The sequence below is a fragment of the Anomaloglossus baeobatrachus genome, chromosome 2, assembly GCF_048569485.1.
Source record: "Anomaloglossus baeobatrachus isolate aAnoBae1 chromosome 2, aAnoBae1.hap1, whole genome shotgun sequence".
NCBI classification, from domain to species: domain Eukaryota; kingdom Metazoa; phylum Chordata; class Amphibia; order Anura; family Aromobatidae; genus Anomaloglossus; species Anomaloglossus baeobatrachus.
In genome coordinates, this window is record NC_134354.1 from 363,401,006 (window position 1) to 363,428,687 (window position 27,682).

The following is a 27,682-nucleotide window of genomic DNA, read 5'->3' on the forward strand; positions in this document are numbered from 1 at the left end:
AGTGTTCAGATTTAAAAACATTTCAGGCAGACAGTACTAAAGTGACATCAATTGCCCCTTTCCCTTCCGCCCATTTTACCCTAGTGTCTTTGCACAGCAGGGAAGTATGGTCCATGCAACACACAGAATATGGGATGGCATTTACATTTTTTAAAATAAAGAGATGCATGAGTGACAGCCATAGGCCCCTTGCTCCCAGAACCCTGGCAATTCAGACAAAAGACAATTTGGAGACCCATCTTGGAGTCTTGAGATTAATAACCTTCCAGGCTGACAGCAAGAGAGTGGCATCAATTGCCCCCCGATTTCCCCCTGCTTGACAGCCAGGCGTAGACCACTTGCTCACAGAAGCCTGGCTTTACACTATTGCCAAGTCTGCACAATCTGGTAGTGGGGTGGCAAAGTCATTGAACTTGTGACTTGTTCATCTTCATGAAAGTTAGGTAGCCTATTGTGCCACCCACACGTCAGCAGACGGGCTGCTCGGATCCGGATCCGCAGTGGCTCGAGGGGTTTCCGGACTCGGGGGTCACGCGGACACTCAAATAAAAAGGGATGTATATGTACGGGGATTGCTTTAGATACTTCGTGACGCCACCCATGATGTGTGGTAATATGGAGTACCACCGCTGCTGTTGGGAGACACCCAGGGGCGATGGAATGGCAGCTGGTTGTTTAACCCCTCCGTGGGTAGGGGTGGATGCCCCAGGGCTCAGTGTCCAGGACACGGGGAGCAATGTAGGCCAGAGGTGGCACGCTGGGCCGGGGTGGGGGATGTTGGTGTACTCACTGTTGAATAATTGCACACAAGTCTGTCGGTAAACCAAGGTGTCAGTGGCCGGCTGCCGCATCCGGGTGTACTCGGGTCCCACACCCGGCTGGTGTACCGATATCCCTTCCTCCGGCACTCTGTAATTTTCCTCACTTCTGGACAACTCCGTATGGAACGGGGAAGTCCGCTCCCGCTGTGTTCTGGTTGGGAGACGTGCCCGCGAAAACTGACCCTTGGGATCTCAGTGGGTGTTTGCGGATACGCTATCCCCTGCGGCGGGCTGCCGTTTCGCTTTATCTGGACTAACACTGGAGCATTTGTCTTGAACCTTGCTCCCGACCTGTTGAATTAGAGAAGGGGCTTGCAACCATTTTCTAACTAGGGTCCAGGTACCCCGCCTGTGCACGATATCCAGACCGGATCTCCGCTGTCGGTACCGGCGGGCTCCAACCCTGTCCCGGTCCACTCTGGATCTCCCACAACTGGACTCCCGTCACCTTTGGACACGGTCCACTGCTTGCCACCTAGCCAGTAGACCAGAGCTACTACCCTAGCTACCCTTCACTAGGCTCAAACTTGACTCCCTCTAGCACTTCCACTCTTTACTACTTGAACTTCAACTTAGATTCTTGTGTTACCACCCCCGGATCCTCAAGACCCCTAGGTGGGCGCTCTCAATACACCTTGTCCTGCCCACTGGTGTGTCCTTCCTACCCTGAGGGGGGTGGCTAGGATTTTGTGGCTGATGGGACCTAGTGTGGGATGGTGTTATGTGGGGTGTTGTGTTCTTCTGTGACCACCTGGAAGCGCCAGGGCGTCACACTATGCTTTCAGGGGACAGCCAAATGCGCTTATCCATCAATACACAGCCTGCAGCACTGAAGACACGTTCTCAGAGAATGCTGGCTGTTGGGCAAGCCAAAACTTCCAAGGCATGAATGGCGAGCTAGACAATATTGCAAAAGGATCCAATCCCCCTTATGACATCGATCTTGATCTTGTTATACTTCTACTCTGTTCTGCTCTTACATTTGTTCCTCGGCTCCTGCACCTTCACTACCAGTAGGTCTGTTACCATGAGCCCACCTCCATCGATGGACTACACCCTCCTGTGACACCCACCAGGGCAACGACTGTCCGGACCTTACAGGAAATGGTGTCCCTTCCTCATCCTCTGCTTACTCCTCTTCCTCTGGGACCCCCACCTCCTCCTGACTATTCAAAGAATCCTCCAACATGTATATGAGCGGAATAGTGATGCTGATGATAACATCTTCTTTGTAGCCATTTTGAAACTGTGCAGGAGGATGCAGATGTCTTTCTTCTGTGCCCACTCCGAAATCGTGATTTGCCCCACATCGGTACTGCATTGTCCAAGGTTATGCCTCATGACAGAGTGCACCAGGGCTTGCTGCTGCTACCACAGTCGCTGCAACAGGTGCAGAGTGCAATTCCACCATGTCCGCACATCGCATATTAACCGGTTAACCGGTAGGCCGAAAGTCCTTTGTAACTTTGCAAGTTGATTAGCTGTTGGGTGCAAAAAGCAAAAGTGACCACACACTGACCGTGCCTTCTGGACTTCTGCAGCAGTACATCCAGCCCGGGATAGTGGGCTAGAAATTTATGTACAATCAGGTTCAGGACGTGAGCCATGCAAGGCACATGTGTGAGGTCGCCCAGGTGTAGGGCCACTAACAGGTTTGCACCATTCCCTGAGTCCAGGATCGGTGGAGACAGCCATTGATCAAACTCGGCCTGGATAGCGGTCCACAACTCTGCAGCTGTGTTACTGTGTTCTCCAATGCATATTGATTTCTGCACTGCCTGATTGCGTCGAGCCCTGGCTGAGCTGTACAAAGGTGGGGTAGATTCTCTCTGCATTTTTGGAACACGTGTTACATTAAGGGGAAGGTTGAGGGCATAAGTGGAGGCCCTAGAGGAGGTGGAGGAAGCAGAAAAGGAAGCAGTAGATCCAGAGGTTTTGGAAACCATCTGCATTCACCAAGAGGAAAGGCAGCATTTCCGTGGCCAACAGTTTCGATATGGTGAAGTTCAAGCATTTTGCTTTGCCATGTGTGGGAGGAAATGGTCTTTGGACAGGCACAGTCTCTGGTATAGAAAGGACTACCGAGGTAGCTGAGGCTGGAGGCACGGCTGGGTTTAACAGGCACAGTCTCTAGTATAGCAAGAACACCAGGGTAAATGAGGCTGGAGGCATTGCCAGGATGGACAGGCACAGTCTGTGGTATAGCAGGGCCACTGGGGTAGCTGAGGCTGGAGGCACAGCCTTCTTGGACAGGCACAGTCTCTGGTATAGCAAAGCCACCGGGGTAGCTGAAGCTTGAGGCACGGCAACTGACAACTCTTTAGCAGGCACTACTACCAATCCCTATTTTGATCATGAGATGTGCCGATTTGTGGCACACACCTTTCCCTACACCTCACGTCCCTATTGCAAACTATCGCTCTCCTATGTTTCTCAGCTACCTAGCATTAAGCCCTTAACTAAGTTTACCTACATTGCACATCCCTATTCTACACTATAGGGTGCTTTACACGCTGCAACATCGCTACCGATATATCGTCGGGGTCACGTAGTTAGTGACGCACATCCTGTGCTGGTAGCGACAACGCAGCGTGTGACACCAAGGAGCGACAATCAACGATCACAAAATTGTTAAAAAACGGTGATCGTTGACACGTTGCTCCTTTCCTTAATATCGCTGCTGCAACAGGTACGATGTTTTCGTCGTTCCTGCGGCATCAAACATTGCTATGTGTGACACCGCAGAACGACGAACATCTCCTTAGCTGCATCCACCGGCAATGCAGAAGGAAGAAGGTGGGCGGGATGTTACGTCCCGCTCATCTCCACCCCTCCGCTTCTATTGGCCGGCCGCAGTGACGACGCTATGATGCCGAACGCACCTCCCCCTTGAAGGAGGGATTGTTCGGCGGTCACAGTGACGTCGCTGACCAGGTATGTGCATGTGACGCTGCCGTAGCGATAATGTTCGCTACGGCAGCGAGCACCAAATGTCACCGAAGGACGGGGGCAGGTGCTATTGCGGTCGACATCGCTAGTGGTGTTGCAGTGTGTAAAGCACCCTTATCGCTCTCCTACCGATTTCAGCTACCTAGCATTAAACCCCTAACTAAGCTCACTGTCTAGCAGCCCCGACGGCAGCAGCTTCCCTAATATTTAACCTTCACAAAGTGGCAAACACGCAACATGTCTGCAATTTATATGCACACGGACATGTGACTTAGGCAGCCAATCTCCGAAGCCCTTCAACCGTGTCTGTTGCTTCGTCCTCCTCATGTGATCAATATCTCACAAACCAAGTAGTTGGGTGTCCCACACAAAGTCGTCATTAATGAACTTTCACCAAGTATTTTGAACTGCCCAAAATCTGTGATCTTTACATAATAGTCTTCATTAGTGGACAATAGCAGCACATTCCGTTTGTAAACAGTAGCCATCTAAGATGAATGAGGTATGTCTCTGCCTCAGGCGGAATAACCTGGATACGTGACATCTGTAATATATGATCTTCGGACAAACAATGGACTGTATATTTATTATACCTATGTATGCAGCTCTATACTCTGTATAAATTGTACTGCATTGGATTCATCTTACAGTCAGCAAGTTAAGTCCTGCTCTAGGATATATGATTGTCCTTTTCCTTGTATACGTTACTGTGCCTCTATTTTGAATTGTATCAATTTGTTATATTTTGTTCTATCTTACCTTGTCCCTGGCATTCAGGGCCAAGAAATTGATATCCTAACCCATTTACTGGGACAAATTGGTATTCAGTATTTGCATTTGTCTTGCCATAGTGTGATTACCACTTGTTGGTTTTATATTTAAAGGGGTTATCCGGCTTAATTAGCTTTTTTTTATTATTTCCCTATTGGGCTACATTGGGGCAGGTAAGTAGATAGAGACCACTTACCTGCCCTGCTGTCAGCCCCTCTCCCCCGGCTCAGAGCGGTCATGTGACCGCTCCTGCCGCGATTTTGCTGCTTCCGGTTATTTCATGTCAACATGGGCAGGGCCATGTTGACATGCAAATGTGGAAACAGCATGTCGCCTCCCTGCTGGGCTGTACAGTGCGAGGAGTCACCGCCCCCCTTCCCTGCACCCTCCCACACATTCCCCCGCACCCCGTACTCTGCCCACAACCTCCCCCTGCACTGCTGTGGGGTCCGTGACCTGGGGGAGGGGCCTGGCGGCGGCTGCCATGGTGTCAGCGCCAGCACCGGGCCCCCTGCTCAGGATCACACATTCAAATATACCGGCATCACAGATCACCGATGCCGGTATATTTGAAAGCGCTGATGAGAGGGAGCATTGCGCTGCTTCTCATCACTGCACGCTGTCTGAGCTCTCTTCAGCACAGCGGTGATGTCACTACTGTGCTGATATGGCCAGAGCACAGACAGCGCGCGAACGTGCAGGAGCGGCAGGGACCGAGGAAGGGTGAGTATGTACTCCCTGTGGGGTGGGGTGGGGTGGGGTGGGTGTGTGTGTGTGTGTGTGTGTGTATGCGGTGCACAGCCCGATGTGTGTGTGTGTATGTATGTGTGGCACCCCTGAGGCTTCCGTCGCCACAGGACATTGCACCCCATCCAGCGGTGTGATGCCCAATTCTGGGTGAGGAAAGGAGTGAACGCCAGTCCCCTGGCAAATCTACACAACACCCATTGTTGGGTACACACTGGGACCAGGGACAGTGGCAGTAACCCTCCCATGCTGCATGCTGGGAGGGGCCGTAAGACCCATCCCTGCTCCTATAGGGTACAGCTTAGCAACTGGGGAGGTGGGAGGAGCCACCAGAGAGCAGACAGGGAAAGGAAGGTCAAGTTTGAGTAGTCTGAGAGAGAGGGAAGGAGGAGGAGGAGGTCTGCAGGAGACAGACGAGAAGGGAAGAAGGAAAGATAGCTCAAGTCAGTCAGGAGCTAAGGAAAAGAAAGAGACGCTTCCTGGTGAAGATCCTGGGACTCAGAGGGTCCAGGTGACACCAAGCAGAGAGAAGAAGGGATTCCAGGGCCACGGATAGCTGTTGAGCTGTGGTGGCCTGTTCCACAGGAACAACGGTGGAGGGATCAAGCTGCAACAGGGGACGGTCCCTAGAAACCGGAGGAGTGCAAAATCATCTCCAAACAGTAAAAACCGAGGCCCAGGGAAAGTTGTAAACTCCCCGGGCCACAGCCCACCGCATAACCTCTAGAAAGGGGATAATCATCCGACAGGTGACCCCCCAGCCTGGAGGCTGTAGAGGAGGCCGAGCAGGTTCATCGTAAAAGAGCTAGGCTTAAGGAGACAGCTGAAGACAGAGACACTTTAGAGAGAAGGGTATCGGCTTTTACTCCAGAAATCACCCAGGATCGGCGGAGGTCCCTGACAGTGGGTCTCAGCAGTCCAGAGGCCCCAGTGTACACCTACCAGGAACTGTGAGTAAACAACTTGAACTGCACCCTTGGAGTTGCCTCTGTTATTTCATCTGCATAGACACTCACAAGCACCAACTGTGCCCCGGAGCACTGCTCCACCTGTGGGGAGCAGTACCACCATTGCTGCCATATCATCACCCCGGAGGCCTCACACAGCAGCGGCGGCTTCATAGCCGCATACCACAGGTGGCGTCACGAACACAAACTTTATTCAAACCCCAAGTCACCAGCCATATTTAACGACACCCACCAGGGCCACGGAGTCAGGCCCCGCCACCACTGACGACCCCCGGACTAGTCCGGCCCGGCACCGGGTGTCCCATAGCCCTGGGGTGGGCGAGTCATATGTGTGTGTGTATGCGGTGCACAGCCCGATGTGTGTGTGTATGCGTGTGTATGTATGTGTGTGTGTGTGCGGTGCACAGCCTGATGTGTGTGTATGCGGTGCAGAGCCTGATGTCGTGTGGGGTGCAGAGCCTGATGTAGTGTGGGGTGCAGAGCCCGATGTGGTGTGGGGTGCAGAGCCTGATGTGGGGCTGTTATTTGCAATGCTGTAGTGTAGTGTGCTGCCCTGTAGTGTAGTGTCCTGCCTTGTAGTGTGCTGCCCTGTAGTGCCCTGCTGTGTAGTGTGCTGCCCTGTAGTGTGCTGCCCTGTAGTGTGCTGCCCTGTAGTGTCCTGCCCTGAAGTATCCTGCCCTGTAGTGTCCTGTAGTGTGCTGCCCTGTAGTGTCCTGCCCTGTAGTGTCCTGCCCTGTAGTGTGCTGCCCTGTAATGTGCTGCCCTGTAGTGTGCTGCCCTGTAGTGTGCTGCCCTGCAGTGTGCTGCCCTGTAGTTTTCTGCCCTGCAGTGTGCTGCCCTTCAGTGTCCTGCCCTGTAGTGTCCTGCCCTGCAGTGTCCTGCCCTGTAGTGTGCTGCCCTGTAGTGTCCTGCCCTGCAGTGTCCTGCCCTGCAGTGTCCTGCCGTGTAGTGTCCTGCCGTGTAGTGTGCTACCCTGTAGTGTCCTGTCCTGTAGTGTTCTGCCCTGTAGTGTCCTGTAATGTGCTGCCCTGTAGTGTGCTGCCCTGTAGTGTCCTGTAGTGTCCTGCCCTGTAGTGTCCTGCCCTGTAGTGTGCTGCCCTGTAGTGTCCTGTCCTGTAGTGTCCTGTCCTGTAGTGTCCTGTAGTGTGCTGCCCTTCAGTGTCCTGCCCTGTAGTGTCCTGCCCTGCAGTGTCCTGCCCTGTAGTGTCCTGCCCTGCAGTGTCCTGCCCTGCAGTGTCCTGCCCTGTAGTGTCCTGCCCTGTAGTGATAGCAGGTCAGTGCTGAGGCAGAATATACTGAAAGGGAATGTGTGTGCAGGGGGCGGGCAGAGGGTGGGGCTGGACACTGGGTTGGGGCTGGACACTGAGGCTGGGCGGTACCAGCTGTGACTGGGAGGTTCAGCACAGGAAGTGGTCAGTTTGCTTGTGCTGAATGTAAACAAGAAGCTGCAGAGAATAAAGGGTGAATTCAAGAGGAACAAAAGTTAGAAAACAAAAAATAACAATGTAGGGGTGATTAATATGACAATACAACGCAGATTAGCTTAAACTCAAAATTTTTTGTTATGTCGGACAACCCCTTTAATAAATATTTTTTATGGGAAAAAAAATATTTTTGTTATTTTGAAGCATATATATTTCCTTAGACCTTGAGTCATTTCTGATAATGTTGTACTGAGTACTTTCATTGTTTCTTGTAGTTTTACACTGATCCTGTCAATAAAAGTTGTTAAGGACCCCCTGCGTCTAAGTCAGTGCATCGATGGGAAAGAGCTTAACTGTCTGTCAACTTGTTCTTCTTAAGCACAGAGTGAGGGTGTCAGAACATCTGTAAGCAAGAGGCCTACGCCTGTCTGTCATGCATCTCTTGATCTTTAACATTTAAATGTCAAGCCACGCCCTGTGGGTTGCATGGACCATACCTCACTGATGTGCAAATACACTATGGTGTAATGGGGTGGGGGGCAATTAATGTCACAGTCCTGCTGTCTTCCTGAAATGTTTTTAAATCTGAACACACCAAGTCGTTTTTAAAAAGTTATATTTTCACTGCAGTTTCAGTGGTGTGGGAGCTGGAGTGGTCTGGGAGCACAGCCTACGCCTGTGTGTCATCTTGCTGTCTCTGGTGAAGGCAGAAATGGTGGTAAATGCCTTCTTCCAGAGCTTGTCCCATGCAGCCATGTTGTTTTGTTGGCCTATTTGTAGTGAGTGAAGTAACAAATCTATTCCCAAAAGCACAATTTGTATTCATTTACAAAAAGTGCATAAAAACAACACACACAGTAAATGTGTAAAAACATATGCCACACTGGCAATCAGATACATAGGTGCAGTACACCAGAACTAAGTGTAAATCCAACCCAATCTGGAGAGCTTCCCAACCAGGGGGTAGCGCCCCCCCCCCCTTTGGATTGTTTGGGCGACATCGCCACAGCACTATCTGTACCTCTGGCTACCTGTGCTCCCTGGAGATAAGCACTAAGGGACTGTGTGTCTGGACTCCCCATCTTTACTACTATCCAATTCAGGCCTCCTGATGAACCGTCTTTACAGAGAAATGCGTTGAGGCATGCACCAGAACTCTTCCTTGACCTGGCCGTCCAGCTAAACTGAGCAATCATGGGAGGAGAGCCTTGGTGAGAGAGGTAAACCAGAACCCCAAGATCGCTGTGGCTGAGCTACAGAGATGCAGTAGGGAGATGGGAGAAAGTTGCACAAAGTCAACTATCACTGCAGCCCTCCACCAGTTGGGCCTTTATAGCAGACTGGCCAACGGAAGCCTCTCCTCAGTGCAAGACATATAAAAGCCCACATAGAGTTTGCAAAAAAAACACACAAAGAACTCCCAGATTATGATAAATAAGATTCTCTAGTCTGATGAGACAAAGATAGAACTTTTTGGTGATAATTCTAAGCGGTATGTTTGGAGAAAACCAGGTACCTCATCTCAGTGAAACATAGTGGTGGCAGCATCATGCCAGGGGGAGATTTTTCAGCTACAGGGACAGGACAACTGGTTGCAATTGAAGGAAAGATGAATGTGGCCAAGTACAGAGATATCCTGGAAGAAAACCTCTTCCAGAGTGCTCTGGACCTCAGACTTGGGTGAAGGTTAACCTTCCAACAAGACAATGACCCCAAGTACACAGCTAAAATAACAAAGGAGTGCCTTCAGAACAGCTCTGTGACTATTCTTGACCGGCCCAGCCAGAGCCCGCACCTAAACCCAATTGAGCATCTCTGGAGAGACCTGAAAATGGCTGTCCAACAACCAAATCCAGGTGTGAAAAACGTGTTGCATCATTCCCAATAAGGCCATTTGTCCACGCTGCGGAAAATGCGCGGATTTTGCCGCGGATTTCTCGCGGAAAAGCCGCAGATTTTCCGAAAATCTGCAGCAGCGGCACTTCCAAGCCATTTCAATGGCATTTTGGAAATGCTGTGTCCATGCTGCGGATTTTTCCGCGGTGGATTTGCCGCGGATTTTGATCCGGAAAAATCTGCAGCATGTCAATTATTGTTGCGGATTTTGATCCGGATTTTGGCTATAGAATGGGGAAAAAAAAAAATCCGCATCAAAATCCGCGGCAATTCCGCGGTAAATCCGCGGCAAAAAAAAGGTGCGGATTTGCCGCGAAAGTCGCGGATTTTCATGCAGAAAAATCCGCAGCAACATTCTACCGTGGACACATAGCCTAAGACTCATGGAGGTATTAGCTCAAATGGGTGCTTCTACTCAATACTAAGCAAAGGGTCTGAATACTTATAACCAATTTATATTTCCATTTGTTTTTTTTTAGAAAATTTGCAAAACTTTCTACATTTCTGTTTTTTTCTGACAAGATGGGGTGCAGAATGTACATTAATAAGAAAAAATGAACTTTTTTGAATTCACCAAATGGCTGCAACGAAACAAAGAGTGAAAAATTTAAAGGGGTCTGAATAATTTTCGTATCCATTGTATGTACTATACTGCTTCTGCCTGAAAGATTTTTAAATGTCGAGACTACAAGATAGGTGTCAAAGTTGTGTATTTTAGGTAATGGCGGTCTTCCGGGACCAAAAGGCCTACACTGGTCACTGTAGCATGTCTTAATTTAGCAAATTGTAATGCCGGCCCAAAGCCTGTGTGTTGCATGGACCGTACCTCCCTGTTCTTTTAAAGCCCTATGATAAGAGGCAATTGAAAGTGATGTCATTATCTGCTGTTATAGTGATGCCATTATCTGCTTCTGACATATCAGGTGGAGAAAGTGAAACTGCGGCCAATGCGGAAGTCACACTCGCTTTTTGCACCATGAGGAAATCTGTAATTGGGTGGTGTGCCTGCCATTTTGACTTCCATTTTTTGGCATTATGTTCTTTTAACAAAATTAGTCCATGCATGATAGATATTCTGTTACGACAGCAAAGTACTAGGATACAAAAGACGCCTGCTGCTCGTCATCCAGGGTACGGATCTCAGCCCAACATTTTAACTCTAGCTGAGGACGATTCATGCGCCCCTATCGGGCTAGTGTTTGCTTATGGTAGTAAATGTAGTCGGGTAATAGAGACACTGAGTGGCAGCGTGTTTCTCTGATGGATATTATGTATCATATAAAACCTGAGGTTTCCTTGTAGACGGAGATGTAATTTGTTCAGATGTCCAGTAGATGGCAGTAGATTATCTCCAGTGGTGTAATTAACTTATGTGCAGCTGGTTGGAAATGGATTGTATTTATGTGACTACAGTTCTTGAATTAATATATATTGGTTGTATATTTAAAATAGCCAGGTAATTTTTCTGCAGCTGTCATTTAGTGCAGGTTATCTAAGACTAGGGTGTAAATCCCAGACCACAGACACAGCCAGCAGCACTGTGGCATTAGTAGCAGGCTTTCTGCAGGGACGCCTGCCAGGGAGGGGAATCCTCACTCCAGTACTCACTGCCTCCAGTGAGATAAGACTTGTTTGAACTGCAGCTTCTGCTCTTGCTCACCACACTTTAGGGGTGCTTCACACATAGCGAGATCGCTACCGAAATCGCTGCTACGCCACGGTTTTGGTGACGCAACAGTGACCTCATTACCGATCTCGCTGTGTGTGACACTGAGCAGCGATCTGGCCCCTGCTGTGAGATCGCTGTTCGTTACACACAGCCCTGGTTCGTTTTCTTCAAAGGCACTCTCCCGCTGTGACGCACACATCGCTGTGTGTGACAGCGAGAGAGCGACGAAATGAAGCGAGCAGGGAGCAGGAGCCGGCGTCTGGCAGTTGCGGTAAGCTGTAACCAGGGTAAACATCGGGTAACCAAGGTGGTTACCCGATATTTACCTTCGTTACCAGTGTCCGTTGCTCTCGCTGCCAGTGCCTACTCCCTGCTCTCTGCACATGTAGCTGCAGTACACATCGGGTTAATTAACCCGATGTGTACTGTAGCTAGGAGAGCAAGGAGCCAGCGCTAAGCAGTGTGCGCGGCTCCCTACTCTCTGCACATGTAGCTGCAGTACACATCAGGTTAATTAACCCGATGTGTACTGTAGCTAGGAGAGCAAGGAGCCAGCGCTAAGCAGTGTGCGCGGCTCCCTGCTCTCTGCACATGTAGCGACGTTATGATCGCTGCTGCGTCGCTGTGTTTGACAGCTAAGCAGCGATCATAACAGCGACTTACAAGGTCGCTGTTACGTCACAGAAAATGGTGACGTAACAGCGACGTCGTTGTCACTGTCGCTATGTGTGAACCCAGCCTTACGAAGCTTGGTCCAACACCTGCCTGCTATGCAAAGGGGACCTCCGTCTTCAGTCGGTGCCACTGCCACACCACCACCAGAGCTCTCATCCACGCCGGTGTTCAGCTCACCTGTAGAAATGAGCGAACCTTTCAATGTTCAGTTTGCTGAGCCCAACCGAATAAACGCTATGTTCGCTTTAAATCTCATTGGATTCAATGTAAGGCCAAACATAAGGCAGAGAAAATATTTTTTGGGGGTGTCGAAAAGTTTCCAAATCAGCAAAAAATATATTTTGCAGTGTAGCACCACTGTTTTGGCATAGCCATTATCTTCCTAGGACTATTGACATAAGAAATATGAAGGGGGATGAGAGACAGGTGTAGGATTGGTGCTCTCATACCCCTGCCAATAGAGACAAGACACAACTTGGAGACCCAGTTTAGAGTCTTGACATTTAAAAAACATTCAGGCAGACAGCAGGACAGTGGCATCAATTGCCCCCCTCCCATAGTGTCTTTGCACAGCAGGGAGGTACGGCCCATGCAACACAGGCTGTATCCCGGCATTTAAATTTTAAAAATGAAGACTTGCATGAGTGACAGGTGTAGGCCTTGGAGACCCATCTTGGAGTCTTGACATCTAAAAACATTGCAGGCAGACAGCAGGACAGTGGTATCAATTACCTCCCCCTCATTTCCCCATAGTGTGTTTGTACAGCAGAGAATTATGGTCTATACAATACAAAGTATGTGGGCTGGCATTTTAATTTTAAAAAGTGAGCACACTGACTGTGACTGTGCCTTCTGCAGCAGCACATCCAAGCCGGAATAGTGCCCTAGAAATTTTTGTACAACCAAGTTGATTCATGCAATGCACATGTGATATCACCCAGGCATAGTGCCACCACTAGGTTTGCTCCATTATCACACATGTCCTTCCCTGGCTCCAGGTTCAATGGAGACAGGCATTGGTCAAACTCGGCCTGTATAGTGGTCCACAACTGCAGCTGTGTGACTGCATTCTCCAATATATATTAATTTAAGCACTGCCTGATTGCGTTGACTTACAGACAGGATGTTGCATGGCATTTTCATTCTAAAAATCAAGAGATGGAATAGTGGCAGGCGTAGGCCTCTGTCTCCCAGAACCCTGGCAATACAGACAAAAGACAATTTGGAGACCCATTTTGAAGTCTTGAGATTAAAATCCTTACATGCAGACAGCAGTACAGTGGCATCAATTGCCCCCCACCCACCCCATTTCCCAATAATGTGTTTACACAGCAGGGAAGTATGGTCCATGCAACACCCAGGATGTAGGCTGGCATTTAATTTTTAAAAATAAAGATATGCATGAGTGACAGGCATAGGATCCTTGCTCCCAGAACCCTGGCAATACAGACAATGGACAATTTGGAGACCCATCTTGGCGTCTTGAGATTAATAACCTTACAGGCAGACAGCAGGACAGTGGCATCAATTGTCACCCCCCCCCCAATTTTTCACCGTAATGTGTTTACACAGCAGGGAAGTATGGTCCATGCAACACAAGATGTAAGCTGGCATTTACATTTTTAAAAATAAAGAGATGCATGAGTGATAGGTGTTACATCTCGTGGCTCTCCTGAGGCAAGGACTGAGGCGGTCTCCCATTCCTTGCCTGCCATGAGCACTCCTGCTCAGCAGCGCCGAAGGTCTGCCAGACTGCGCAGTGTGCAGGAGATACCTTCTCAGAGAGACAGTAGAAGGGTGACACCTAGTGGTTCTCCTGTTACAAGGAGTGAAGCGGTCTCCCATTCCTGGCCTGCCGCAGACTCTCCTGCTCAGCGGCCCCGAAGGTCTGCGAGGCTGCGCAATGTGCAGAGGTTTACTGCTCAGGGAAGCAGTGAGATTCCCGTTATCTCTGCACATTGTGAGACCGAGGATCCCGCCTCTATTTCCCAGAGGCAGGAGGGTGAGCATGTGCAATGCGTGGTGGGTCCTGATTCGCTCACTGACGTCACACGGCTTGATGACAAGGCTGGTGACGTGGTGAATCCTGACTGGCCAGGCTGGGACGTCGTGGACCCTGATTGAGTCAAGTCCGTCATCTCCGCCTCGCGCCCGCCCTCGGGTGGAGCTGCACCTCCTTAAAAGCTCCCCCTGCCATCATGGCGGCGCGCGACCGTCCTTCTATGTTTGGATGTCTGGCAGCGTGCTGCCATGCCACTACTCAGGCATTACTGTCTCTTGTGGGCTTGGCCCTTGCTGCTCCGGCAGTACCTCGTTTGCAGGCCGTGTTCCTGCCTTGCTGCTCCGGCAGTATCCCCTTCAACAGGCCGTGTTCCTGTCCCAGGTGAGCTCCTCGAGTCTCCACCGGACTCACCTGGTTATTGAAAGCAGCACACGTGCGTGGGCACCTCTGTGCTACCCTCGTGCCATATTCTCGTGACTTCCACTGGCACACGTGCGTGGGCACCTCTGTGCTTCCCCGTGCAACAGGTACACCGAGCCGTGAGATCCGTGCCATACAACCCTCACGGGTTAGGGCAGATCGGTGTACATAGATCGTCTGTGACATTCCAGACGATCGCTAGCAGCAACCCGCTCACTCTTCACCCACCATAGCGGCGGTCCCTTACACCGCACAGTGGACCTTGACCGGCGGAAGCTGTCCATTTCCCATCTTGGCACGCTTCCCCGGGTCCCCCTCGTAACAGATAGGCATAAGCTTCTTGCTCCCAGGGCCCTGGCATTACAGACAAAGGACAATCTGGAGACCCTACAAGGAGACTCCACATTTCAAAAAATTAAGATCAGGTAACAGGAAAAGTGTCAACAAGTGGCACAGACTAAAAATAGTGGAACTCCGTACAATGGATACTTGAGACCGGCCCTATAATAAGGCCTGAACCACCATTTTTACTGATCGGTGGATTTTCCCGATGAAGAAGTGAGGACACATTTTGAAATGCATAGAATAAAACTACCTATACTTCAGTATTTTGGGATTTGTCATTCCTACAGCAGCGCAGAAATAGTTCTAACTTTATTCAGTTACTGATCTATACCGCATGTTTAAGGCGGACATATGTTGTGCACATACACAGATAAATGCATTTATGTCTACATATAGTTTTTTTGAAAGAGGTTTTACTTTATATGCAAATCATTTTTCCATTAGGAAATTAATTCAACTAGTGTTTCTTCATGTCAACTATGTTCCCTGGCGATGTCATGGTTAATGTTGGTTGGGAGAGTTATCTCATCTTTTGTGTATTTTTCTAATTAAATATTTAATGACTTCTAACATGTAGAGATATGTCAGGATTAAGAGCGGTTTTCCTCTCGAAACGCGTAGACCTCTGTCTACGCTGCTGTTTGAACGATTTTTCTTTTTTATGGATTTGGAACAAAGTTTTGCTTTTCAATATACTCTTTATGTGGATACTAGTAAGACTTTCTTTTTTTATCACTAACAACACTTACTACCTACAAATGTGATTGACAGTGTAAAATTTTGAGCAGGCTATGAAAACTGACAAGACCTTTTTACCTAGTTCACTAGTAAATATACAGCAGGCACTACAAGCTAACAATACCTAGAAATGTGATTGACTGGCTAATTGGGAGCAGGCTGTAATAAGTAGCATTAGCCATTTAGATCGTTCACTGGCAACTCTTTAGCAGGCACTTACAACTACTTATCCCTATTTCTATCATTAAATTAAATTCTATCATTATTGTCACACACAGATTTCCCCACACTCCACGTACCTATTCTACATTATCGTTCTCCTATCTATCTCAACTACTTATCATTAAACTCCCTAGTTAAGTTAATTGTTTGACTGCAGCAACACCTTCCTTAATGTTTAATATTCACAAAATGGCGCAGACGCCACATATCCGCATTTTAAATGCAGACGGACATGTTACTTAGGTAACCAATGACACAAGCCCTTGTGTCTGAACCCTCTGGATTTTTCGTGATTGGCTGCAGGAACATCTGCAAATAAAAAAAATAAATGACGCCGTGCGCATCGGGCCTCTCCTGAGTCCCCACCCACTCTACTCATTAAACATACTCCTATATTCATCAGACAGCACCACAAGCCCATCTCAAAGCATAAAATATTATTAAAAAAACATTTTTTTTAACACAATCAGTGATGGAGCAAAACCGATCATTACCTAACTTTGTGGAAAGGAGTCAGGGTTATCATAGTATCATAGTATCATAGTATCATAGTTTTTAAGGTTGAAGGGAGACTCTAAGTCCATCTAGTTCAACCCGTAGCCTAACATGTTGATCCAGAGGAAGGCAAAAAAAACCCAATGTGGCAAACAAGTTCCAATGGGGAAAAAATTTCCTTCCTGACTCCACATCCGGCAATCAGACTAGTTCCCTGGATCAATACCCTGTCATAAAATCTAATATACATAACTGGTAATATTAAATTTTTCAAGAAAGGTATCCAGGCTCTGCTTAAATGTTAGTAGTGAATCACTCATTACAACATCATGCGGCAGAGAGTTCCATAGTCTCACTGCTCATACAGTAAAGAATCCTCGTCTGTGATTATGCTTAAACCTTCTTTCCTCAAGATGTAGCGGATGCCCCCGTGTTCCAGTCGCAGGCCTAGGTGTAAAAAGATCTTTGGAAAGGTCTCTGTACTGTCCCCTCATATATTTATACATTGTGATTAGATCCCCCCTAAGCCTTCGTTTTTCCAAACTAAATAACCCCAAGTTTAATAACCTGTCTTGGTATTGCAGCCCACCCATTCCTCTAATAATCTTGGTGGCTCTTCTCTGCACCCTCTCCAGTTCAGCTATGTCCTTCTTATATATCGGTGACCAGAATTGTACACAGTATTCTAAGTGCGGTCGCACTAGTGACTTGTACAGAGGTAGAACTATATTTTTTTCATGAACACTGATACCTCTTTTAATACATCCCATTATTTTATTAGCCCTGGCAGCAGCTGCCTGACACTGTCCACTAAAGTGAAGTTTACCATCCACCCATACACCCAAGTCTTTTTCTGTGTCTGTTTTACCCAGTGTTCTACAATTAAGTACATAATCATAAATGTTATTTCCTCTACCCAAGTGCATGACCTTACATTTATCTACATTAAACTTCAATTGCCACTTCTCAGCCCAATCCTCCAATTTACATAAATCTCCCTGTAATATAAAATTATCCTCCTCTGTATTGATTACTCTGCAGAGTTTAGTATCATCTGCAAATATTGAAATTCTACTCCGCATGCCCCCAACAAGGTCATTTATAAATATGTTGAAAAGAAGCGGGCCCAATACTGACCCCTGTGGTACCCCACTATGAACTGAGACCCAGTCCGAGTACGTATCATTAATAACCACCGTTTGTTTCCTATCACTGAGCCAGTTTTTAACCCAGTTACACATATTTTCCCCTATCCCCATTATTCTCATTTTATGTACCAACCTTTTGTGTGGCACCGTATCAAAAGCTTTTGAAAAGTCCATATACACAACATCCACTGCATTTCCCTGGTCCAGGCTTGAACTTACCTCTTCATAGAAGCTGATCAAATTAGTTTGACAGGATCGATCCCTCATAAACCCATGTTGATACTCTGTCATAAAGTTATTTTTCTTGAGATACTCCAGTATAGCATCTCTCAAGAAACCCTCAAGGATTTTACCAACCGTAGAGGTTAAACTTACCGGCCTATAATTTCCCGGCTCAGTTTTTGTCCCCTTTTTGAATATTGGCACCACATTTGCTATGCGCCAGTCCTGCGGTACCGACCCTGTTATTAAGGAATCTGAGAAGATTAAAAATAATGGTCTATCTATCACAGAACTCAATTCCTGTAGTACTCTGGGGTGTATGCCATCCGGGCCCGGAGATTTGTCAACCTTAGTGATTTCGAGGCGGCGGCGTACTTCCTGCTGGGTTAAGCAGGTAATATTCAAGGGTGAATTTATGGTATCACTGGTCATGTCATCTGCCATGGCATTTTCTTGTATAAAAACCGTAGAAAAAAAGTCATTCAGCAGGTTGGCTTTACCCTCATCCCCTTCCACCATTTCGCCAAGACTATTTTTAAGGGGGCCAACACTATCGCTTTTCAGTTTTTTACTGTTTATGTAGTTAAAGAATATTTTAGGATTATTTTTACTTTCTCTCGCAATGAGTCTCTCTGTCTCAAACTTAGCTAACTTAATTTGCTTTTTACATATTTTATTTAATTTTCTATAATTATATAATGCCTCATCACTACCTACCCTCTTTAATTCTTTTAAGGCTTTCTGTTTTTCTTTTATTGCTTCCCTTACAGCTCTATTTAGCCATAGGGGTTTCCTCCTATTTCTAGCATGTTTGTTCCCATAGGGTATATTTTCTGCACAAGCCCTATTCAGGATGCTCATAAAAGTCTCCCATTTGCTTTGTGTACTTTTATTACTTAGTACATCATCCCAGTTTATTGCACTAAGATCATCTCTCAACCGTTTAAAATTTGGTTTCCTGAAGTTTAGTGTCCTTGTAGCCCCTCTACTAGACATCTTACGAAAGAATACATGAAAACTTATTATTTTGTGATCACTATTCCCCAAGTAACCCCCAACTTGTATATTTGATATGCGGTCTGGCCTATTGGTTAGTACAAGGTCTAGTAGTGCTCCCCCTCTTGTGGGGTCCTGTACCATTTGTGAAAGGTAATTATCTTTCATTGTTATCAAAAATCTATTTCCTTTGCTGGAACTGCAAGTTTCTGTTCCCCAATTTATATCAGGATAGTTAAAGTCCCCCATAATAATTACCTCTCCGAGACTCGCTGCTTTATCAATTTGCTTTATGAGGAGATTCTCTACCTCTTCCATAATATTCGGCGTCTTATAACACACCCCTATCAGTATTTTATTATTCATTCTCCCCCCCCCCTTATCTCCACCCATAGGGACTCTACATTCTCAGTACCCTCACATATGTTGTCACGCAGGATAGGTTTTAAGGATGATTTTATATATAGACACACACCTCCCCCTCGCTTATTTGTACGGTCATTCCTGAATAGGCTATAACCCTGTAAATTAACAGCCCAGTCATAGCTCTCATCCAGCCATGTCTCTGATATCCCCACTATATCATAATTTTCTTCCAACAATATTAATTCTAATTCCTCCACCTTATTTGTGAGGCTTCGGGCATTAGTGTACATGCACGTTACGTATGACTCTGTACCTGTATTCCTGCTTACTGTATTAACTGTCCTAACCCTTCCCCCCGTACCACCCCCAATTTCATTACTTGTGCCCTGGTCACTATCTGCACTACATTCCCCTTCTATAAAGTGAATACCCTCGCCCCCCATTCCTAGTTTAAACACTCCTCCAACCTTCTAGCCATTTTCTGCCCCAGCAGAGCTGCACCTTCCCCATTAAGATGCAGCCCATCCCTAGCATAGAATCTGTAGCCAACTGAAAAGTCGGCCCAATTCTCCAGGAACCCAAAACCCTCTTTCCTACACCAATTCCTGAGCCACCTGTTAACCTCCCTGATCTCTCTTTGCCTCTCTGGTGTGGCTCGTGGCACAGGTAGTATTTCCGAAAATACCACCTTTGAGGTCCATGCTTTAAGCTTACAACCTAATTCCCTGAAATCATCTTTAAGGACCTTCCACCTACCTCTAACTTTGTCATTTGTGCCAATGTGTACAATGACCGCTGGGTCCTCCCCAGCCCCTCCCAGTAATCTGTCAACCCGATCAGCGATGTGCCGAACTCGAGCGCCAGGAAGACAACACACTGTTCGGCGATCCCTGTCTTTGTGACAGATTGCCCTATCTGTCCCCCTAATAATTGAGTCCCCCACTACCAGTACCTGTCTTGCCTGCCCTGCACTCCTATTCCCCCCCTTACTGGAGCAGACACTCCTCTGGCGTTCAGAGGTCATGCCTTGCTGCAGCAATGCTACCCCTGTAATGACATCCCCCTCATCTGCCAAGTTTGCAAACCTATTGGGGTGTGTCAGTTCAGGACTAGCCTTCCTAGCACTTTTCCCTTTACCCCCCTTTCTAACTGTCACCCAGCTACCTACCTCACCGTCCTGCCGCTCCCTACTACGATCCTCCCCCACATCTGACCCAGCAAGCTGCTGCTCAGTGAGCAGCACACTCCTTTCCATATTGCTAATGCATCTCAGAGTTGCCAGCTGCTCATTTAGATCCAGTATCTGGGCTTCCAAATGTGCAACTTGCTCACATCTCGAACAACAGTATGCACCCTCGAACGGCTTTTCAAGGACTGCATACATGAGACAAGATGTACACTGGATCGCATTAGCAATAGTGGAGCACATTTTCTAATGGGGATAGCGCTAAACAAATGTTAAGTAATTAAACAACTAAATACAAACAATTCTACTCACACTTACTTTTGCTCACACTTTGCTCACTCACGCTCACAATGAAGAAGACAGGCCAAAATTCGGTTCTCCTTGAGCTTGCGGTGACTCTTCACTTATCCCAGAAGGCACTGGGAATATGCAAATTATCCTCGCAAGACTCCTTCCCTTATCGAGCCTGAACAAACAAGCTAAAGCTCGTATCAAATATGAAATTGGCGAACCTTTATCTAACAGGTTCACTCAACTCTACTCACCAGGGTTCAGGACCGCCGAGGTTCTGCACTGCACCTGGGTACCTTAATTATTGTCTCCATGGATATGGCTCACACCCACAAGTGAGCTCTTAGTCTTCTTCCCCACCACGGACTTCTTGAACAGCAAGGTTGAGTAGGTCCAACTAGCAGAGGCCGCGGCTTCAGACTTGTATGTAGGCCATATAATCAAAAAATCTCTAATTTAGATGTCCTGCATAATCCAGGAATTTCAAAAGACCTTCCTTGTGCCAGCCTTCTTAGATGGTATCAAGGAGCTTAGAGGGCAGATGGCCCTTATAATCTTTGATTTGAGTTGGATTATAGTAGTCGTGTCTGGAACTGACATCAAAAGCATCCAGCTAGGCCAACGCCCGGTCATGCCCCAATTTCTTTATTTTTAACCCCTTAGGCACCTGGAAAAATAGGGGTAAAGTAGGATGATTCAAATTTTTTATTTATTTATACTTTTTAAAATGTTTTTAAAGAGAATCTGTCAGCAGGTTTTTTCTATATAACCTGAGGACAGCAGGTTGTAGGGGTTAAAATACTGAATTTAATAATGTGTCCCATGTCAAGCTCTAGTGCTGTTGTTTACTTATACTGAGTGTTTTATCACTAGGACATTATCATTGCTGTGACTAGCTAGTTCATGTCATTTTGTCTGACTCCACCCCCTCTTGTGATTAGCACCTTACTGTCTATAGAAAACTACATACAAAGTCTGGTGTGGGCAGGGGCAGCATTTTCAGCTCTGCTGCATGCCAAATCTAAAATCTTGATTCTGTCCGAACTGCTGCACCCAATGATTTAAATTATACATGTTGGATTCTGAGTCTCTTTGCCTACATCATGCTCTAAGATGAGGCAGCAAAAACCTGCTGATAGATTCCTTTTAAATTTTAACTTTTTTTTGTAGTCCCATCCAGCAATGAGTCCTGATCTAAATCTCATTGAAAACCCGTGGAGAGATCTTAAAATTACTGTTTGGAGAAAGCACTATTCAAATATGAGAGAAATATGGAGCAGTTTGCAAAAGAAGAGTCCAAAATTCCAGCCGAGCCAGTTGAGAGGTGTAAGAATCTTGTTGATGGTTATAGGAAGTGATTCATTGCAGTTATTTATAGCAAAGGGTGTGCAACCACATATCAAGTTGAGAGTGCCAACAAATTTGTCTAGCCCAGTTTTGTGTGAAATTATATCCACTTTGCCTTTTTTCTCAGTTTTTTTTTGTTCAAGTACACAAAATGGAAATAAATATGTATACACAATCATGTAATTGCAATCATTTTCAGGGAGAAATACTTAATTTTCTGGAATAATTTCAAGGGTGCCAACACTTTTGACCATGACTGTATATTATATTCTTAATGACAGTGATGGGGGCATTCAGTAAGCTGTCATAGTGATCGATTTTTGCAAAAGTTTGAACACTCTCTGCAAAAGTTTGAACACCCTACATGGTTAGTACCTAGTAGCGCCCCCTGGAAAGTATCACAGCTTGTAAACGCTTTTTGCAGCTAGCTAAGAGTGTTTCATATTGAGGTCTTTTGAGGGCTAGACACAGATTGTCAGGGATGTTCAGATCAGGGGACTATGAGAGCCATTATAAAACCTTCTGCTTTTGCCTTTTGAGGTATCTATTGTGGATTTTGATGCGTGTTTAGGATCATTATTCATTTGTAGAAGCCATCCTCTTTTCAACCTCAGCTTTTTTCAGATGGTGTTAAGTTTGCATCAAGAAATTGTTGAAATTTCATTGAATCCATTCTTCCCTCTATCTGTGAAATGTAACCCTTTGGCTGCAACACAAACCTAAAGCATGATTGATCCACTCCCATGCTTAATGGTTGGCGAGAAGTTCTTTTCCTGAAATTATGTACCTTTTTTTTCCTCCACACATACCTTTGATCATTGTGGCCAAAGAGTTCTATTTTATCCTCATCAGTCAATGGGACTTGTTTCCAAAATACATCAGTCTTGTTTAACTATTCTTTTGTATACTTTTGGTGATGATGCAGGAGAGGTTTTCTTCTAATTCATGACTCTTCATATTTGTGCAGGTGTTTTTGAACAGTAGAACAATGTACCACACCTGTAGAGTCTGCAAAATCTTCCATAAGCTCTTTTCCAGTCAAGCGTGGGTTCTGATTTGTGTCTCTAGCAATCCTACGAACAGCTATCACAGAAATTTGCTTGCTATTCCAGACCTTATTTTGATTTCCACTGTTCCTGTTAACTGCCATTTGAGGTATTCCTATCCTATTCCTATCTCCAAGATCCTATCTCAATATGTAATAGTATCTTAGGTATCCAAAGTTATGGTCACATGTATAGTGAGTTAGTTAGATAGTTAGTCAAGGTAATTGCTAATGTTATTATTATTACATCTACTACATATTGGGATAGGAGCTTGGAGATGGTAATACCCTTTAATTATATTTCTGAGGAAAGGGCAACTTGAAAGCTCTTTGCTATCTTCATATAGCCTTCTCCTGCTTTGTGAGCCTCCACCATTTTCATTTTCAGAGTGCTAGGCAGCTGCTTAGAAAAACCTGTAAGAGAGTGGTCGCAACCCCAGAGAGAGATAAGATGCTCCCCTTAATACATCACATAGTTGTGAAGCATTTATTGAATGTGTTGTATGGAGTTATTAATGTATTGTTACAATAATGTGTAGTTTTATGGGGCCATGACTAGATGTCACCCAAGAGTAGGACACTGACACTAGGAACAGGAATAGGTATGCAGTTGAAGGCTAAATCTGCCTGGTAACAGACAGTTGGGATTTTGAAATTAGCCTATAGGGGAGAAGCTAGTGCATAGCTAGAGAGACTGTTTCTGTGGAAAGGTCAGATAGGGCTCAGCCCGGGTCGGAGTCAGGCCTCAGGCCTGTGGAGCAGCAAAGTCGCTGGCTATGTGGAACTTGTAACAAGGAAAGTGGAGATAAAGTTACAGTGTTGTGCAGATGGAGACGGTTGAAGTTAGTTAGGTTTGGGACACAAGACAGAGCAGGAGCAAGGGGACGAGAAAGAAACCAGAATGAAGGAAAGTGGGACACCTCTGATGATGGAGTAAAGAAGGAGACACAGGAGAGAGGGAGCTGCCAAGAGAGACACAATTTGGACCACACTACTGAGTCCTGAGACTGGCACAGGTTCCTGCAACTGGAAGCCTGAGAAAGTCTGAGGAAAGATTGTGGCTTGCTGGGGAGCAGTGCGGCAAAAGTGGGACTGTGGTGTAGAGTAGTGTCCGAGGGCACTGTATCCAGAAGTTCATTTCAGTGGCGGCCCTGAACTACCTGTGTGAGGTCATGGTGACCGGTCTCAAAGCCTGTAACAATATGCACCTACCAGAAGTGAGAAAGACAGAAGGATGGAGCTAATGTACGGCTGTAAGATGGACTTTAATAAAGAACATCTGTGTAAGTTGCCTGGTTATCTTGGACGATTCCTTGTTGCTAAGGACGATGCCGGTGATCAGGAAAGGACCACTGTGCTGGAGAAACCAGGTATTTCCCTGTGGGATAATCACCATTCCTACATATTCCCTTTACTGCATTTTCTGAGACGGCCGCGGTCAGGGTGCGCTTGGTGCCCTCCAGGCACGGGGCCATGTCTACTGCTGAGGCGCCCCCCTGCCCACCGCTACAACTGGCGTATTCAGCAGGATAAAAACATTATGCATGAAGGTGGGGAAGAGACCCTTGCTGTAACTGATGGTGTAGTACCTGAAGAAGATAGTGAAAGTGGCACTGAGAGCACCTGTGGATTTTGTGGGCTGTGTTGTGCCTGAAGGACTACATAATGTGGCACTGACTGTGAAAGTGAATCCTATGAATTGTTCTGTGGTGTCTGAAGGACTGTGTATGGTGACTCCGGTGGCACATGTGGGCTCAGTCGACTGTGCAGTGCTAGTGGAGCCCTGTGATGCGGCGGCCAGGAAAAACAATGATGGCGGCCGGTTGCATGAGTCCGGAATGGCGGCAAAAAGTGGCACGCAAAGTAAGAGACTGATCTGTCATGGGCAGAGACAGAGCACTAGTGATGTGTCGGCTGCGAACGATCCGACACAAAGATCCGGCTCCCTGCTGTGAACGACAGGAGCCGGATCACCAGTGTGAGCCACTAAAATATCTAAACGGCTCTTTTCCCCGTCAAATCCCCGTCCACCCGCGGCTAAACTCCGCCTACTCAGCAATCTAATAGACCGCTTGTAAGTGGGTCGGGGTTTAGCCACTGGTGGGCGGAGCTTTGGCGGCATTACTATAATCTTAAATATGTGTTAACCTGGGGTGAACACATATTTAATAAGGAGCCGAGAACGAGCTGAAAGATCCGGCTCTTTTTAGTTAGCGGAGCCATGGGAACCGGATCACCAAAAAGAGCTGGACTGCCCATCACTACAGAGCACTGGCCAGTGAAAAGTGTTCTGGTGGGAAAGAATGTCCGGCCCAAACGGGGGAGATGTAATGGACGGTAGCATACCAACTCTCCTCTTGAGAACCTTTACTACTGATTGTGTTTGAACTGTTTTTTTTATTATTACTGGGACTTGGATAATATTTAACAAAGTCCGGGGTCCCTGTTTAAGAGAGATTGGGGTGAAGACACCCTCTGGGCAAGACGAAGTTTTGGTAACGTTAAAGAGGATTGTGCCCGGGGAGAGGACTCAAACATGACTTGAGCTCCCTGCGATTCATGGTTTGCTATGTTTAAGAAAAGTGCCCGGGGGGGATATTGGAGTGTTCCTTGGGACTTTCCCCTGTGAGAAAAAGACTGTTCTTTAGATTGAGGAACATTGTGTGACTTCTGTTTTTATTTTTATTTTTTTCCTGATTCTTCTGTCCCTGGACAGGGGGGACCAACGGTGAACAATAGACTGAACTTTGTGTTTGTTCCGGGGTCCCTACCAAGACAAGGACTTTACTAGTTATGCAAAATGTTCTGGTTATCTTACATATTTGTATTGTCTGAGTATGTGATGTCTTGCAGGTGTCTGCCATGCCGAGGGCGGCTATGGTCAAAGAGGAGAGGTATGTAAGAGGGTGGTCACAACCCCAGAGAGAGAAGATGCCCTCCTGAAGACATCACATAGTTGTGAAGCATTTATTGAATGTGTTGTATGGAGTTATTAATGTATTGTTACAATAATGTGTAGTTTTATGGGACCACCACTAGATATCACCCAAGAGTAGGACACTGACACTAGGTACAGGCATAGGTATGCAGTTAAAGGCTAAATCTGCCTGGTGTTACGAACTGGCGCTGCCATAGCCGCAAGCAGCCTGCTGCGGTTCCTGTTGCGCCCAGGCGCCGGCTGCCGTTCTTGGCCGTGCCTCGGGTCGTCCAGTTGGCTGCTCCTTCCACCACGTCTAAGTGTGGGGAGGCGGCTAGTGCGCATGCGCGCGCCGATTTACCCCAGCCAGAGTCTAAGCCCGGTGTTGTGCCTAGTGAGCATGCTCAGCCTGATTGTGTCATTTCTGAGACTAAGTCCTCATTTCAGGCTACTGAGCATGCTCTTACAATTAATGCTAACAGCCTCTTTGCACAGGTACTTGGACTTCGTGCTGTGTCTAAGTTCTGGGATTTGCCTACTGAGCATGCTCAGGCAGATAGTGCATTAGAGGCTAGGTCCGGTAAGGACCTCACTGAGCATGTCTGTTAGGTGGCAGGCCCTGATAGGGCAGAGGGTGTCAGGCGTCCTGATGATGTGGCCACTCCGGATTGGCTCTCAGAGGCCTGCCCCTATGATCTGACACCTCACCATTGGTCGTCAGACGATGACTGGTGAAGTGTTTGGGGCGTGGCTGCCATGAGGTCATCAATGACGTTGCGGTTCCGGAAAGGCCGCTGGTGACATCGCTGATGATATGGCACTCTGCTCTTGGACCTTGGTGGTTCCACCCTGGGTTTGGGGCAGATCTAGGTTATAAAAGGGGCTGGAGAAAACATGGAGGTGCGCAGTCTTCACTCATATTCACTTAGAATTCATGGTGGCTTAAGCCTTGTTGGAAGCGGTAGGTAGGGCTAGGCGAACGGTGCCTGTCACGCCAAGATTCGTGGCTCAGCACATGAGGGTCAGGCGCCATGCTTCCTTGCTACTGGTCCTGTTGTGCTATAGCAGTCCAGTGGCGTTAACTGGGCTGCGGCTGCTGCATCACCTGTCCAGTTGTGCCTCCTACGCACACGGACAGCATACCTGCTGTGTCACCTGTCCGAGAGTGCCCTCTACGCACACGGACAATGCACCTGTTGTGCCAACTGTCCGGTTGTGCCTCTTACGCGCACGGACAGCATACCCCAGGACCCCTGTGGAGTTAACAGGGTGTTCCAGGATTGGGTGTGTGAACCTGTTGTCCTCCTTGGCTTCCCAGTCAACGCTACTGGTGTGATCCCTTGGCCTGACGTGTTCTCTACACATGTGGCCATTCGAGTAGTGACCAGAAACGCTAATCAAAGGACCGCTCAGCCTGTCATGTCTGACACACGTGGCCGACAGGGTGCTGTCGCAGCGGTCTTCTCTGTCAACGCTACCTGGTCACCATCCGGTCTGACATGTTCCCTGCACATGTGGTCGGGGTTGCGCAAATTCCACCGACACACTAACTGGGTTGTCGTCTGGTCTGATGTGTCACTACACACGTGACCGATTCCCTGGGTCATCTCAGAGCCATCCAGCTCTATAGTCTCCGCCTAACCCACAGGGTGCCAGCAGCTCCATTACCATCTGGAGCACGGTGGGCCCCGACTGGCGATTGGGATATATACCCCCTGGTCCTTATCTGCCGGGTTCCCCGTAACACCTCGTAACAGACAGTTGGGATTTTGAAATTAGCCTATAGGGGAGAAGCTAGTGCATAGCTAGAGAGACTGTTTCTGTGGAAACGTCAGTTAGGGCTCAGCCTGGGTCGGAGTCAGGCCTCAGGCCTGTGAAGCAGCAAAGTCGCTGGCTATGTGGAACTTGTAACAAGGAAAGTGGAGATAAAGTTACAGTGTTGTGCAGATGGAGATGGTTGAAGTTTGTTAAGTTTGGGACACAAGATAGAGCAGGAGCAAGGGGACGAGAAAGAAACCAGAA